A 17486-nucleotide genomic window follows, 5' to 3' on the forward strand; every position below is an offset into this window, starting at 1 on the left:
TAGCCATGGAAGAAAAAGAAGATGAATCTGCATGGTCATGTCCACATCTATGATGGAGTGTTTTGTATGGCTTTGAGGTTACATTATTTTCATTCTTTTAAATTGTGTGCCCACTTTAGGTAGGGATGGCAACAGCATATAGTGTCAATACAGCTGGTTGTTGTTAAGAAACCAGGTGCTAAGCTGCTTGTGTTGCACTACACTCAAGTCCTGCCAAGTTGCAATGTCTTCTGAGACAGTGCAGACAGAACCTAACTGGAACTTACACTATACTCTTTGTAGTTTAAAGATTTGCATTAAAGACAATAATCAATAGAACATTCTTACTGATTATGCAAGACCTAGCAAGTGAACAATGAGTAAATTAAATAATACATTATATTAGAACACATTCTTCAAGGCTTTAAATTTCTTTTTGAGACAGAGTTTTGCTCTTGTTGCCCAGGCTGGAGTGCAATGGCGTGATCTCGGCTCACTGCAACCTCTGCGTCCCGGGTTCAAGTGATTCTCCTGCCTGAGCCTCCCAAGTAGCTGGGATCACAGACATGCAACACCGTGCTTGTCTAATTTTGTCTTTTTAGTAGAGACAGGGTTTCTCCATGTTGGTCAGGCTGGTCTCAAACTCCCGACCTCAGGTGATCTGCCAGCTGCGGCCTCCCAAAGTGTTGAGATTACAGGCATGAGCCACCGCGCCCCGCCGCTTCAAGAATTTTATGCCCCTGCCTGCTTATAATGTAACAAAGATTTAAATGTGACATCAACCCATCTAAATACAATGTAATGTAATATCCATGGCTCTTTCCAATGTATTATTTTATTTGAGTTTTTGGGGCTAAGAAAATTCTGTGAAGTAAACCACAACAAAAAAAGAACAGAAAATATCATGTCTTCAATTTAGAGATGTAAGTATTTGGGTTTAAGATTTAATTATCACAGGTCAAGTTCCTATGGGGCTGAATTTAAATGACTTTTCCAGTGATATTTCTGTCTCACTGCTCTGTCTGCTAGATCTAGAGATGCGTACTTCCTATCAAGTACTTATGTGCACATTTGAAACAACTGTAAAAATTCTAGGCAGTCTTACAGTCCCAACTTAGCAATGTTTAAATGTATCTTGCCTACAAATTGTGTTTTGTGTGTTTATTTTCACTTGCTAATTATGCTTTACATTCCACCACTAAAACTTAATTTTATTAATTTAATCCAGATAAGTATTTTGTCCGCCTTACAATAGGTTCTTCAGAACATGAGGCTTTAAATGTGTTCAAGCTGAGATGGGACATATTCATATTCATACCATATTCAAAATAGTTTTGAAGAGAAAGAATGTGGTAGAGGATAATTAACTACTACCCACCAGAATGTATTGGAGTTACTATTCTTTTTTTGCCAGTATTTGTCCACAGGGCAGACTTGGTGCACTAATAAAAAACTAAAAAGCCATTTCATAAATTTGGTTAGGATTAGTTCATTCTGGGGACATGCAAGTAGCCCTATCTTTATAACACATTCACTAGGCAGTTGTAATCGCAACCTAAGCTATCATATGAATGCAAGAGGATGAGTGATTTCCTCCCAAATAGCTCGTGAATTTCTGTCTTTTTTTCCTGAATTCCCCTCTTTATGACTACTTTAAATAAAAACTGAATTCACTTACACTGTTTAGTGAGAGCACGGGCATATCTATGTGACTAACTGGATTGATTCTTCATAGTTCAGTGAGTGAGCAATTGAACAGATCATTGTGCAATCAATGCAATCCCACAAGCAAATTGACCATATTTCAAAAAAGCCAGGCTTCTCATATCAGTGGTGTTAAGCACATCATGAGAGTTCTGGGATGCCTGTATAAATGTTCTAACAAATCAATAGCATTTTGATTTGCTTATTCTAGTGTCAGAAGCATAAAGGAAGGAGAACTAAGAGAAGATTGAAGAGGTCATTTTGAAGTCCAATACTTTTATTAATTAGCCCTATAAAACTTGGAAGACACAAAGAGCATAAACAAGAAAGCAAGGGATAAGCGAGATGTGAAGCTTCGATCTGAGGTGCCTGTCTTTAGAAGAGAGGTGCTCACTAAATTTGAAGCAATGCTTTCAAACACCAGCTGTACAATTTAGGTACTCTGATGGACTGATACATCTTGAGTAGCTGTTGATCTGAACCTGAGGTCTCCCTCAAACCAGAAGAAGTTTAGGACACTGCTGTTGATTCATGAAAGCCATATATGATAGCTTTATGATATGTCAATTTGATTGAGCTGAAATATATTCCCCAGAGTTCCCTTTCTAGTCATTTTTAGTTAGAGTAGACTACAAGGGAGATTGTCTCACAGGAGTTGGCAGACAGAGGAAGGCAGCAGCCACTATGTACCATACACACACTTTCTCCTAGTTATTCAATCAAACACTAGTGTAAGTGCTGTTTTGGGATTTTGCAGATGTAATTAAACTCCATTATCAGTTGGTTTTGAGGTAATCAAAAGGTAGGATATTCTGTTGCACCAGACTTAATTATGTTGAATCTCTTTTAAAAGGGACTAAGACCCTCTATCTGAGATGCAGAGAGGAGAGAATGCAAAAAGGAGAGAAAACAGTGGAACATTTTACGTTCTAAAACCCCCATACCTACCTTGCTGCTGTTGATCTACTGATTCACCTTGTCGGTATGAAGTGGCAGCTGGATCTGCAATTGCTCTACTTTCTGTCTCTGGATCTTTCTTCAGTTTCTATGATTCCTGATGATTCCTCAGTTAGGGGTGTGTGTGTGTGTGTGTGTGTGTGTGTGTGTGTCTATGTGTATGTGTGGGTTCAGCACCATGGAAAAGGTACCCAGTTTCTACAGGATACTTCACTAGGTGAGAAGCAAACAAGAACTGACAAAGGCTTCAGACCAACCTTGTTAGGTGTCTTCTCATGCTTATGTAATCAGGCTGCACATGTTCTTTTCTGCATGCCTGTGGACTCGAAGCTGTAGCATTAGATGCAGGGACAGCTGTGCAACTACTCGGTGAGCCCCCACAATTTCCTATCAATAAATATATAATGTATATTTATATATATGATTTTATACATTATAAATGTATACATAAACATTTATACATTATGTATTCACATTTATATATTAAACTATGTAAATGACTTATATATTTAGTATATAGACCTACTGATGGATAAACCATGTGAGATATAAAGAGAAATTGTAAAAATTGAGGAATGTGAATACTCAAATCCTATCTACAAGTCACTGTCTTTTACTCTTCTGAAAGTACCACAAATAAATGTGCACAGAGGCTTAAAGTAAGCATTATATGAGCCCTAAATCACATTGAGCTCCAAATCTAAGTGTGCACCATAAGTGAATTAAGATTCAATGCAAGGATTCTCAAGCTTGGTTACATATTCAAATAACTTAAAGATCATTTTATAAAAGTAAACTTATGCTTGAGTTCCATCCATGTAACTTTTGATTTGATTGACTTGTGTAGAATAGAAACAACAAACAGGTGTTTTTTTTGTAAAGCTCCTGTGGGGTTGTCATATGCTGGCCAAGTTGAAATCTGTGCAGGTCATGGGAGGACCAATTCTACCCAGTTTAGAGGCAGGACAAGGTGCTAATTTTGACTTCTTAATTAGCCCAAGGCCTAATCTTAATCTTCTGCACTTGCCACCATACAGTAAGAACAGACTAAGTGAAGGAAGTGAGAGTAAATGATTCAGTAGGAGGACTCATAATTTTATAAAGGCATCAAAGCCAATCTGCTCACCTTGGACATTTTCAGGTTGGTATATTTTCCAAACAGGAATAGCTAGCTCTCCCAGCCCACACTTCGCAAGTTACACAAGAGAAAAACTCACCAAGAGGGAGGCAAGATCTCATTTAGGCTAACATATGAATCAATTTAATTCTTATATTGAAATGTATAATATACACTATGTTTTCACAGAATGTCCTTTCCTTGACAACCCCCAAATCTTGGTGGAGGAATTAGGATGGAGGTGGAGATTGTCAGAGACAACCACACTAGACACAGAGGTCGTACATCTAAATTCATAATAATGTAACATTCAAGGATGTGGCCATAGAATTGTCTCCAGAAGAGTGGAAATGCCTGCACCCTGCCCAGCAGAATTTGTATAGAGTTGTGATGTTGGAGAACTACAGAAACCTGGTCTCCCTGGGTGTTGCTATCTCTAACCCAGACCTGGTCACCTGTCTGGAGCAAATAAAAGAGCCCTACAATGTGAAGATACATAAGATCGTAGCCAGACTCCCAGGCAGGTGAGAGTGAATGAAGCAGAGGACACAGGCAAGGGGACCAAAGGTGAGGAAGGAAGCCAGGCCTTAAAATGTGGTTTGGGGCTGGGTGCAATGGCTCACGCCTGTAATCCAAGCACTTTGGGAGGCCGAGGCGGGTGGATCACGAGGTCAAGAGATAGAGACCATCCTGGCCAACATGGTGAAACCCCATCTCTACTAAAAATGCAAAAATTAGCTGGGCATGGTGGTGCGCACCTGTAGTCCCAGTTACTTGGGAGGCTGAAGCAGGATAATCGCTTGAACTCAGGAGGCGGAGGTTGCAGTGAGCCAAGATCACGCCACTGCACTTCAGCCTGGTGACAGAGCTAGACTCCGTCTCAAAATAAATAAATTAATTAATAAAAACAGGTAGTTTGGGAAGCTCTGCTCCAATGAAAATAATTTCTGAAAAAGCTGCATTTTTTCTCATGTTCACAAATAGGGGCATCTTCTGTCCCATGCTGTTAAATCTTCTAAGAATTCTCTTTTTGCTTTAGTGATCTCCCTTTAAGTTTACAGGGAGAGCTAATATCCACTTTATCACTTATAAGGTGCTGCATGATCTGACTACTGTTCCATTGCTTTTGGAGACATTGGAATATTTGTGTTACTGAGGAGCTCTATGTCAAAGTTTTTTTTCAAATATTCTTTTTGTATCATGTCCAAAATGTGTAACATGAGTAGTGGACATACTGGGATTTGGTTCAGCAATGCCAGGAACACCAGGGGCAGACGTTACGTCTTTTCTGCTTAGTGTTTTTTAGTCCTATAGAGGTTGCAAATGTAATTCTGCAAAAATTCTTACTCAGCAATTTTATCAGAACAATAAGCATCTCCTAAATATGAAAAAATGTAATGTTATTTTACTTCAAAATGTTACTGTTTTAGTATAAACTCGTTTGTAATTTAAACTCTATATGTGCAAATGTTGAAATTATAATATAGTTTTAAGCATGGGTTTCCAACATTTTGGCTTCCCTGGGCCACACTGGAAGAATTGTCTTCGGCCACATATAAAATACACTAACACTAATGATAGCTGATGAGCTTGGATCACCTGAGATCGGGAGTAGGAGACCAGCCTGACCAACATGGAGAAACCCCGTCTCTACTAAAAATACAAAATTAGCTGGGCGTGGTGGTGCATTCCTGTAATTCCAGCTACTCGGGAGGCTGAGGCAGGAGAATTGCTTGAACCCAGGAGGCGGAGGCTGCGGTTTGCCGAGATTTCGCCGTTGCACTCCAGCCTGGGCAACAAGAGTGAAACTCTGTCTCCAAAAAAAAAAAAAAAAGGTTTTGAAAAATTTTTGTGATATCCTCCACCACAGAAGATAAGCAAAAAAGTCCTTGCATTCCAAGGGTTGGACACCACTGGATTAAAGTATCTACTCACCTTGTATATTCCTTAAATGCACTGTATCATTAACCAGCATAAATGTGCTATGTCATTAACCAGCATAGAACATTGCTAAGTGTATATTAAGCTCTCAATTGTTCTCTTATTTGTTAATAGCTATTATAATTTTGTCTTAGTAGGAAGTCTGTTGAGATCCTGTCATTGAGATGTATCTCTCTGTAGCTATTTAAAAATGTGTGTCTCACACACACATCTATATAAGTTATATAAATGTGTAGTAAGTTCTCACTTAACATTGTTGATAGGTTCTGGAAACTGAGGGAAGCAACATATTGTTTAGGAAAACTAATTTTACGAGAGTTTAATTGATATAAACAAGAGTTATGTTTGAATGGCATATAGCAACATCGTTTCATTTAACAATGCAGTTTTTAAGAACCTAATTTGAATGTTAAGTGAGGACTTACTGTACATCTGTGTTTGTGTGACATGGATTTTTCTGATAAATAAAAATTACGTAACTTAAAAAGAAAAAAGAAAACAAGCAATGATTCTAATTATGGTGATACACGGGCCAGGTTAAAGTAGAATTAAGCCAGAGTAGGAAACAGCACGTTATTTTGTCCTTCCTTCCTTTGCCTTCATCTATCTTTATGTGCATTTATTATGGTTAGGACAGAAGAATGCAGAAGTCAGCTGACCTCATTTCTAATTATCTGTATATTAAAAGTCTGAGGAAAGATATTTCTGGTAAATGACCGGAACTGAATCAGGACATCAGGAAATTTCTTTGAAAAGATACAATTAGGGTTCCTACAGGTAAAGGCAGACCCAGGCAGCACTGTGAAGTTTGTTCTAAGTGTGTCTAATAGTCTTCTCTCCTACCACCCTCAGAATTTCCCTTTTTCCATTCAGCAGCTATCTACCTAGTTTTCCAGATCTATATATTAAAACATCATCCCCGGAAAAAATAAGGAAAATAATGTTACCTAGCTATTTATAAAGCACTTAGCTATAAGTCAGGGACTGAGTTAAGCACATGACATACATTATTCTACAAAACTTCATACCGACAAGTGAATAGATATTATTACCCCAGTTTTTCAGATAGTAAAATTGGGTTTCAAGGAGATTAAGTTGGTTGTGAAAAGTCATGCAACTAGAATATAGCAGAGCCAGAATTAGAACTCAGGCTTACTGAATTCCAAAGCACACATTCTCATTCCTCAGGAGACAATGCTTTTCTTTATACCATAACATCTGAAATCCCCTGGCCCTCACCTCCATTTGCATAATGTCAGTAAAGGACTATCTATGTATATTCCACTCTCTTGGGAATACTTTTCTCATTTGATAAATTTTCTACTGCATCTGTATTATTTTACAATATTGGCAGGTGAATATGATAACCTATCCAAACTTTTTAGCGTGACGATTCGTTGATCTAATCCACAGAAAGCATTGATAATAACATATATTTGTTCCTATATGGAACCAATAGAATAAACATTCAGGACCATCAGCTATGCCACAGTGTAAAATGATATAATATAATTGAAAATGTTCAAAAATATTACTATAAAACTTATTAGGTAATGCTAATAAAATCAAAATTGTTTCCTACTTATTTGATAAGTATTCTGTGCAAACAAATGGATATTTTCATGAAACTTTTTAAAAATTATCTTACGTGAACTAGATTAAAATACAGAAACATAATTGCCAAACAGTAGTGAAGTAACCTCTTTTTTTCTTTCTCTTTGTTTCTTTTTCTTTTCTATCTCTCCTTTGCATGAAGGTATATGCTTTATGAGTGATCTAATTATGAATAAAGGGAAGTGTTGCTAAGCAATTAGATTTTTTAGGTAAGTAGGAACATCATAATTATAATATTCCAGATACTTTTCTGAGGATAGAATAGAAAAATGATTCTGTACAACTATTTCTTGAATAGAAAACTGACCTCTAGATTTTTCTGTTTGTGTCCTACTCTTGTACAGAGTAGTTTCTGACTTTGTAGATTTTGGGTTAGCTTCTGTAAGGCTGGGTTTCTATGTTTTGAAAGTCCCCTCAACTGGTGTCACCTCTTGTTCAGCCAAATCTAAATCCTGCTACCTCTCTTCTAATAGACAAAATCCATACTGATCACTGACACATGGAACTTTTCCCCATAAATATACAGATTTTCTGAGCAATACCATATCTCAGAAATAAGTGGGCACTTGTCAAACAGAGGGCTCTGAGTAAGTATGGATAAAATATTGTCTGGGGAAATGGGCCAACTTTATTTAGATAGTGTCTGATAGGCTGTTCTTTTCATAAGAAATTTTTTTTAATTGAAACTTGGATATGCTAATATTTTGTTACAGTTAGCCTATATACGACTGCAATTGAGAATATAATTCAAATCACTTACCATAAAGCTCCTGGTGACCATTACCATGTGTGTAAAGGCATTTGACCAATGAACTTGCCATAAAAGCCCCATGACCTTTGGGTTGGTTTTCCTGCCTGGAACATAAGATGATATCCCCTGGGTTCTCTGCCCTAACTCCACACCAATCTATCGACAACTTAGCTACAGCCTGGCCATGACACTTGGTTAATGAGTCTCAAATGTATTTGCCACAACGTAAAAAAATGGTAAATTTGTTGACTTCATGTGACCTTCTCATCCAAGCTTCCACTCTGCTTGAAAATGTTGGGGGTGGGGGGAGAGGGGGCGCAGGGTGCAGTGGCTCATGCCTGTAATCCCAGCACTCTGGGAGGCCAAGGCGGGTGGATCATGAGGTCAGGAGATCAAGACCATCCTGGCTAATATGCTGAAACCCAGTCTCTACTAAAAATACAAAAAAATTAGCCCGGCTTGGTCGCAGGTGCCTGTAATCCCAGCTACTTGCGGGGCTGAGGCAGGGGAATCGCTTGAACCTGGGGGGCAGAGGTTGCAGGGAGCCGAGATTGCACCACAGCACTCCAACCTGGGCGACAGAGTGAGACTCCGTCTGAAAAAAAAAAAAAAAGAAAAGAAAACGTGTGGGGAAAAATAGTCCACTGTCATTCTGTTCCAATTGTTTGAGATACTTCACGTTTTTGATAAATTTCTATTCCTTCATACCTTTTCTCTTATCCACTACTGCTCTACCAGATCGTGTCTAAGTATATGCAGAAAAAATGCTTTCAGGACCTCAAATCAAAGAGGAGGGAATTTTTTGCTTTCAGATGTAAGTATTGTCCTATCCTATATTTGTCTTGATATCATTGTCAACCCCTTTTCTTCTGGATGCCAGTCATCCTGATGGCCTTTCTGGCCACAGATTAAGCACAATGATCTTAAGAAGATAATCTCTTCTCACTAATGGAACCCTGGTATTTTGTGCCAAGACAGTCTCACAATAATACCTAGGGGCATCAGGTACTCATTCAGGCCTAAATTCACTCTCTTTCGATCTACTGTCCAAGCTCTGTCCTGCCACTCATGGACACAGGCTCAATTCTCACCCACCATAAACTCCCTTGAGTGGCTCACCAGCCACTCATCTTGCCTTCTTTCTGCATTTATCTCCCAGCTATAGGACACCTGGACATTCCTTGATATATTTCACATTCATAGGAGCCAATGTGGCTTAAACATTCAAATATGAGTTTTTTCTCAGCCTAATCCCATGATCTACAGGGACTTGCCATGTGGTTCAGACCAAAGCACATCAAAAAATACTCTGCTCATGGCTTTATTCTAATCCTACTGAAGATAACTTACGTGCTGAAGGGATCATCAGGACTCATTTCATCACATTGATCACATTCAGTTGTCTTTTTCGTTGTTTGTTTTGTTTTTGTTTGTTTGTTTGAGACAGGGTCTCTCTCTGTTGCTCAGGTTGAACTGCAGTGGTGCCATCTCAGCTCACTGCAACTTCTGCCTCCCAGGTTCAAGTGATTCTCGTACCTCAGCCTCCTGCGTAGCTGGAATTACAGGTGTGTCACCACAATGGGTTAATGTTTGTATTTTTAGTGGATATGGGGTTTCACCATATTGGGCAGGCTGGTCTTGAACTCCTGGCCTCAGGCAATCTGCCGACCTTGGCCTCCCAAAGCGCTGGTGTTACAGGGGTGAGGCACGGCACTTGGCCCTTTTCAGTTGTCTTTTGATACTTGGGAATGGAAGATCCAATTTTCTGTTAGTTCTAGTTTATAACCTGGGTATGTAGAATTAACACTCATCATAAGTGGATTTTCATATGTAAAATGGAAGTTTAATACATTGAGGAAATGTACTTTCTCTTCTCAGAATTTCAAGGATTTCAGGTCTGTTTCATTGCTTTGGAAACTCAGAGACATTCAATGGGCTCTTTATTCCAAGTCAGACCCTGTTTCTCCTTCACTGACCAACAAGCTCCAGTAAGCCCTAGGATAGAAATCTTTCAATTCAATGTAATTTAAGTGGGAAATGAGAAAAAAAAAACAGTTACAACACATGTCCTCATCATATCTGTCCTTCAACTTTGTAGTAAATTTCTCTTCTCAAATGAAAATCTGATATTAAAGTACAGAATTCTTCTTTGGATAATTCTACCAAAATATTTTACACATTTGGGTCTATAAGGACACACTGTAGCGATCAAGTCTACTATTTGTCCTGAAACCTGGCCATCTTTCATGGTGGGATCTTTCCAAACAGAGACTGAAAGTCTCACCACGACTGTGGGAGTTAATACACCTGGCTGCACTTGTGAAGCCCAGAGAGGACTTCCCTTCTCTAACTTCTGACACTTCTTCTGTCCTTGCTCCAAGCACAGATTCAATAATATATGATAAATAAAACTTCTACTGAATGCTATCAGATTGCATTTAACTGTGAAAGTAACTTTAATAATTTAATTCAGGAACCAAAATGAGCACAAGTTTCATTTATTGCAAAGACCACAGATGCCTCTTATGTCAGTGTCAGTCATTGCATACTTATTCAAAACATTTTTCAAATTCTCATATAGTATTCTAATGATTTATTTCATTATAATGCCACTTATTTTATTATCTCAATACCAACTTCTCTTTCTCTCTCTTGCACCAAACTTTCTGGAGGAGAAAGCCAATATTTCTAAAGAAAAAGGAGATAGGTCTGTGTTTATTTGGAGTTTCCAAAATTGTTGCTTATATTAAATACATTCATTTATTAAAAACCCTATTTGTTTAACAATGTGAACAATAAAAATTGATATTTCTTATGAAATTATAACATTGCCTAATTAGTTCTGGAAATGTGACTGGAAGGATATATAATCCTCAGGATACAAGGAAGCTTAAGAAATTATCATTATCCATTAATAATTCAGATAATTGTGGGAAAAAAATTCCATACAAATTCAAAAAGTTTATGCTAATTACCAAAATTATAGGCACTGTCATTAAGACAAATTAGGTAGGCAGGAAGGTACTTAGTGGGAATTATTGAAGAAGAAGATGAGGAAAATAAATCTATCTGTCTAGGTATCTATCTATTTTCTATTTATCACCTATCTATATCTTGAGGGTCAAGAAATATCCACATTTGCTCTAAACAAAAACATTGTGGAGTGTTTCAAAATTTTGACAGGCTTAGTAATTTGTATAACATAATCATTAGATGGGTAAACAAGTATTAGATGTAGGATTCCCTTATTCTTTTGTTATTTCCTGGCTGTTTCTAAAAGGGAATAGGCATAAGTTAATGAAACTATCTTTTCCTAGTAGGTAGAAAATGGCAATTTGTTTTATATTATATGGGGTTGTGCTTTGTCTTACTACAATATTCACTATCAATCACAATTTATTTGACGTTATCCACTTAATTTTGTTTTCTTTTAACCTATGTTGTGTTAGAATCCAAAATATCTCTTAAATTAAATTGTTAAGCAACTTATTAATCTATAACAGGTAAAGGCAAAGATCATCACTGTGGAAATGCAAATGAAACTTCAGCAAATTTTGCTCCATTTTAATGTGCATTCAGAAATCACTTCCACTTATTTGCATATTTGCATATTAATTTACTTTGTCTCGGCTTTTCCAGCAGAGCACAGCATATTTTCATCATCTCTTTTCTATTATCCTAATGTTTGTGCTAAGCTCGCTTGGTTACTATCCAACCATTTTAGGAGAATTCATTATTTTCCAGAATTACAATACCCTCATTGTTGGCTAGAGGTGATTAATTACTGATTGTGTACTTACTTTATCAGGGAATACATGAAAAAGATAAAATAAAATGCTTGAGTTTGTTTTCTTGTTCATTTTTAAGAAAATTACTACTAAATTTTTATTAACTATCATTTAAATTAATTCAATGTTAACCCCAAACTATAGATTTAAAATATCAACATAGTTTAATACAAAGCAACTATGTACATATCTAACTTAAGAATTTTTAAGTGGCACTACAAAATGGAGTGCTTAATAAGTAGTGCTTGGGACTATAAAATAAAATATGTAATAAACCTGCCACACTTATGAATTGATTATTTTAAATTATAATTGAACAAATAAAATTAATCTTAGAGTTTTAAGAGGACATTTTCTTTTATAGGATCATGGCTCCTATCAGCCTGAAGTAGTCTACTTTGTTATAATAAAACAGTGTAGTGTTTTCTGAGCAGGTTACTCCCAAACAACATTGTATTCTAATTCTTTTTACGTCTTCAAATAGAACGAAGGACAATGCAACCAAATAAGTTGTACTGCCCTTTGTTCAAGTACAAATGTACAGATCAAATAAATATCTATTATATGCTTTGCAGAAGGCTAAGGAATGAGAAAATATCAGGGCCTTCACATTGTGAAAGTAACTCAGGTCTGCTCACTTTGTTTCAACAAAGTTCTGCAGAGAATAATATAAGCATAAATGTCTCACCACGAACTAAATAATTAATAGTCTTTAGTTTCCTTGGAAAATGGGATAGGAGCTACTAGAATTATTGTTCTAGGTTTTGCCATAAATTTGCTATTATGTGGTGTTACTCATTTACTATATCTCAAATTTAGTGTTTAAATTTATATAGAAATGATTTAATCGATATAATTCCAGTTATTTATCTTGTTAAGCTCTGAAGCCTCCTCAATTGAAGGATAAACATTTGGACAAGAAATAGTTGGTAAATAGGACCTGTGTTGGCATTGTAAATTGCTGAGATGAAAGTTTTGCTAATATTCAACCTCTGGAATTTTATGTTTCTTAGCAACTCTGAAATTCATTTGACATTCACTAAATTAAACGTGATTTCATGTTCTACCAGAAGAAATTCTCTTAAATAGTCCTGTACCTGAAGCACATTAACGATTGAAAGTTCAACTAAACAAACATCTACATACCAGGGGTTGCCTTAAGGAATATATCAACTGAAGGTGTGATAAGGGCTGAAATTATTTTTAAAAGTCTTAAATAAGAAATCATTGAAACATTTAAAAATACTTTTATTATTTTGGAGATACTGATAAAATGTATTTTCTTAACGGCTTCTTCTCCTTACCAAATTTCGTTTTTTAAATACCATAAATTAGAGAGATTATTCCTTAATTTTGAGACTGAGATTAATAAATGCAAGTACAACATCACAACATATTCCCTGGTACCCTTAGAAAGCAATTCCCAAACTGAGATTCTTCTAACTGGTCCTTTGTCATAATTCATTTTTTATAATGAATTTCTTCTCCTTTGGGCATAAACTAAATCAGCACAGTCTTACAGTAAAATCTTTAGAAATATAACTTTTCATAATAGGTTAATAATAAGGAAAGAGATTTCACACTGATTTTCCCTAGAGTATTTCTATTAAAGCTAATGGCTTTTAAAGTTTGCTTGAAAGTTTTAGCTTTTTAATAACTTTTAATGTGCTTGGAGCATGGCACAATAGCCAAAGACTCAGGATCTCCTTGGTAAAATAATAACTCAAACAGCCCTATAGTTCCTAGGTCCATTCTAGTAAAATGAACTGCCTTCTTTATTTCCTCACTTGTGATAATTCCCATGGATGTTAACATGGTGATAATAGTTAGCTATAATAAAGATTATGTTTCCAGATCATTTTCATGGAGGGAATTATGAATTGGGAATTGAATTTAAAAACGTGGCACTTCGCAGGACCAGTGATAATCAAAGATGATGTTCATTTGAGATCATCATCCAAAGAAGAAGACAAAGGTGGACAACAATAACAAAAGAAGACCTCCTTAGTTCAATATGTCATTCTCATATAATAACTAAAACATGAGTTCCAGCCTAAGATTTAACAATTAGTAGGTATGTGATAACAATCATGTCCTTTAATCTTTAATCTTCAAATTTTTCATCTACTGTGACGACAAAGATAATGCATGAAATTACTTAACAGTATATCGCCAAAAGTAATCATCTAAAATGCTTAATTTTCATTATTCAAGGCTAAAATTCATATTAAACTAGTTTTTCATAACCCACATTTTCAAGGTGCACATAGATTATGCAGAAGTGAATAGCACAGGAGTGAATTGCTTTATGCTCAAGGAAGCACTTATGTTTTACTTCTTGTAAAACTTTTATAAATGAAGTAAACCCTACCTACCAAATTATAATAGTGATCCCCAATGGACTATGAAATAAATGTCTTCTTTTATTCACTGTTGTTGTTACAAGAATTAAGTTGCTATATACAGATATGCTTCATCACCTACTACAACGTAGATTTATATTGGTACTTTTTTTTTCAGTCATAAACCCTTTGCTATCTGCTTTGTAGAAAATATAAAATTTGGGCTGGGTACAATGGCTTACACCTGTAGTCCCAGCACTTTGGGAGGCCAAGGTGGGAGCATCACTTGAAGCCAGGAGTTGGAAACCAGCCTGAGCAACATAGTGAAACTCCACCTCTACAAAATAAAAAGTAATAATGAAAAATTAGGACTGGCTTGGCTCACGCCTGTAATCTCAACACTTTGGGAGGCTGAGACATGCAGATCGCTTGAGCCCAGGAGTTCAAGACTGGCCTGGGCAACATGGTGGAACCCCATATCTACAAAAAAATACAAAAATTAGCTGAGTGTGGTAGTGTACACTTGTAGACCCAGCTGAAGGCTATTTTGGAAGGCTGAGGCAGGAGGATTGCTTGGGCCCAGGAGGTTGAGGCTGCAGTGAGCCGTGATCATGTCACTGTACTCCACCGTGGGTAACGAAGCAAGACCCTATCTCAAAACAATAAAATAAAATAGAATAAAATATAAAAATACATTAACTGGGCATGGTGGCATGTGTCTGTAGTCTCAGCTACTTGGGATGCTGAGGTGGGAGGATTGCTTGAGCCCAAGGAGGTCAAAGCTGCAGTGAGCCGTGATCGCACCACTGCATTCCAGCCTAGGTGACAGAACAAGACCCTGTCAAAAAGAAAAACAAAAAACAAACAAACAAAAAAAAAAACAAAAAACTAACCCTCTCAACTCTTACTCAAATGCCACAATTTCTATTAAGTCCTTTGCAATTACTAGACTCAAAGTATTTTTGCTGCCTTTGAACTCTTACTAAATGTACACACCCTAACATTCATTTTGGCATTTTAATTACATAATCATATATTCTCCTCAAATCTAATCTCTGATCTTAAGACAAGGACGCAATATTTGAAATATACTAGACGCACAACAAAAAATTTGTTAACTATATTTTATATCAATATAGGTAGTCAACTGCTGCATTGTATTGCGTGACAGCCGCTACAATAATGGCACATGATTTACTATTAAATCATAACTTAAATGCTAACTTCTGAAAAATTAAATAGAAAGAAAAGTGATTTAATGTGAAGATTATAATTTATCAAAAAAATTAAGTAGATTTTATTTTATTTGTCAAAACTGACCAGTTAGCAGTAGCTGCCAAGACAGAAGTCTTTGAGAAGGTCTTCTTGGGTTGACTCAACAGTGGAGAGAACAGTAATGAGTTGAGGTAGCTCTGACTTGGTTATTATTAGAGGGGAGTAGCAGTGTGTATGCCTCTTATGAGACAGCATAAAAATCTCATAGTGATATCACAGCTGGCTCATGAAGGAGTTACCTTCTTTTAATATTCTGACTCCATAGATGCCAGAAATTATATAATCTATTCTATGTTATGCTAGGAAAATATATTCACATAGAATGAAAGTTGGTTTCCTTTCACTTTGAGGAATATGCTGGTGTTCATTGCAAAACTCTATATTTAAATAATTCAGAAGAATTAAAACATGATTTTTAAATTTCTTATTGCTTGCAAACTTAAAATAAATACCTTTTAAAAAAATTAATATTTGTGTAATGCAAATCACTAAGAAACCGTTGATGCTTCTTAATGATTTGATAAGCTTCTCAAAATGGTACTTGAGGAGCACAAAATGGCAGGCATATTAACTGATACCTTGTGCCATTCGAATACTAAGCATGCAGTAAGTTTTCACATTCTATTGTAATGCATCATAGTGACCAGTTTTAGTAATAAATAATTGAGTTTGTCACATTTAATGATTAATTTTGTTTCTCTGGGCAAAGTTTATAGTAAAATTGGGATTTGCACTACTTGAACTCTGAGGACTCTTTCTGTGCTAATATTCTGTGACTCTATGTTATGACAAAAAGTACATCAAAATAGAAGAGTTGAGTTGATAATACTACATGAATTAATGGTTTGATCAAACAATATCTACCTCAATAGAAGTACCAACAACAACAATAAATAAGGCATACTATTGTTACATGGGAGAAGCTACATGTATACAATTTCTTTAAGGATACATAAAATTGGTACAAAAATAATAATTTGTAAGTTTACTCTTCCTCTCTAAATTTGTATGGTCACATTTTTGGATAAGTAGGATTGTGTAGGGGAAAGTTGTTGAAAAATATACTCAAGTGGTAGGAAAGAAGTTTTAGTATGACTGTGACTATCTCACGTTCACTTTCCCTTGTATCATACATATATAGCATAGTCTGTTCTCCCTGGTAGGTATTCACTAAATATGTATTGGACAAATAATTCTAGACGGGATAAATACATGCTTCTAACAACTTTGCCTAGTCATTATTCAGAAGTGAACTTATCCAGCCATCAAAATAGGGAAAAGCTAAGCAACTACGATTAATATCAAGGTAATATTGAATTCTGTCACACAAGGAAATAAAACTCACACTGCTTGATCATGGTATCAATCAAAAAGGCAGACAGAATTATGATATACCTTCTGAAAGTTCTGTTTAGCATTTTTTAAATGCTCCTTTATTTAGAAAACAGAAACTGTAACAGGAAATTTCTGGAAGGGATATGGTGTAAAAGCTCAATGTTTTTCTATTTTTTTCTAAATAATAAAGTATCTTATAATTTTTACATAGAACATTTTAATTAAAAGAACAGCTTAATAAGTGGAAAGTTGTAACTAATCAAGAGGCTGGGTTAACTGAGACTTTACTTCGAAATCATTTTTATTGTTTAGCAATCCATATATAATATTCAGTCTACTTTCTTGCTTTAGAAAGGTCATTATACAAGGTGCATAAGACCAGGCTCTGTTTTAGAATGTGCCATTCTCTCTAGATATATGGGTTTCTAAAATTGAGTACTAATTAAGGTTTCCTGCTGATTTGCATTTATTTGCTATATGTGTCATTGCATTTCGAAATTATCCACATTCAAAAGATTCAAGGGACTAAGAACTATAATATTACTTTCTAGATTCTCTGTAATGATTGTTACTAAACAAATATTTGATAAAGGCTTAATATGCTACAAGGTTGTATTTAAAGGAATCCTTGCCCATATCTCTTTAAGAGTCTGTAGTGTAGTCATAAAAGTACAGTGTTCTCT

The 17486-nt window shown here is 35.9% G+C and overlaps 1 long non-coding RNA gene and 1 pseudogene across 4 annotated transcripts in view; both read left to right on the forward strand.

Moving 5' to 3' along the window:
- LOC134807806 (uncharacterized) overlaps positions 1 to 17486 on the forward strand; it is a 415718-nt gene that overhangs the window by 306191 nt on the left and 92041 nt on the right. The window lies entirely within an intron of this gene.
- Positions 4067 to 17486, forward strand: part of LOC112208129 (uncharacterized) — a 37873-nt pseudogene continuing 24453 nt past the window's right edge.

Source organism: Pan troglodytes, chromosome 12, assembly GCF_028858775.2.
Source record: "Pan troglodytes isolate AG18354 chromosome 12, NHGRI_mPanTro3-v2.0_pri, whole genome shotgun sequence".
Taxonomy (NCBI): domain Eukaryota; kingdom Metazoa; phylum Chordata; class Mammalia; order Primates; family Hominidae; genus Pan; species Pan troglodytes.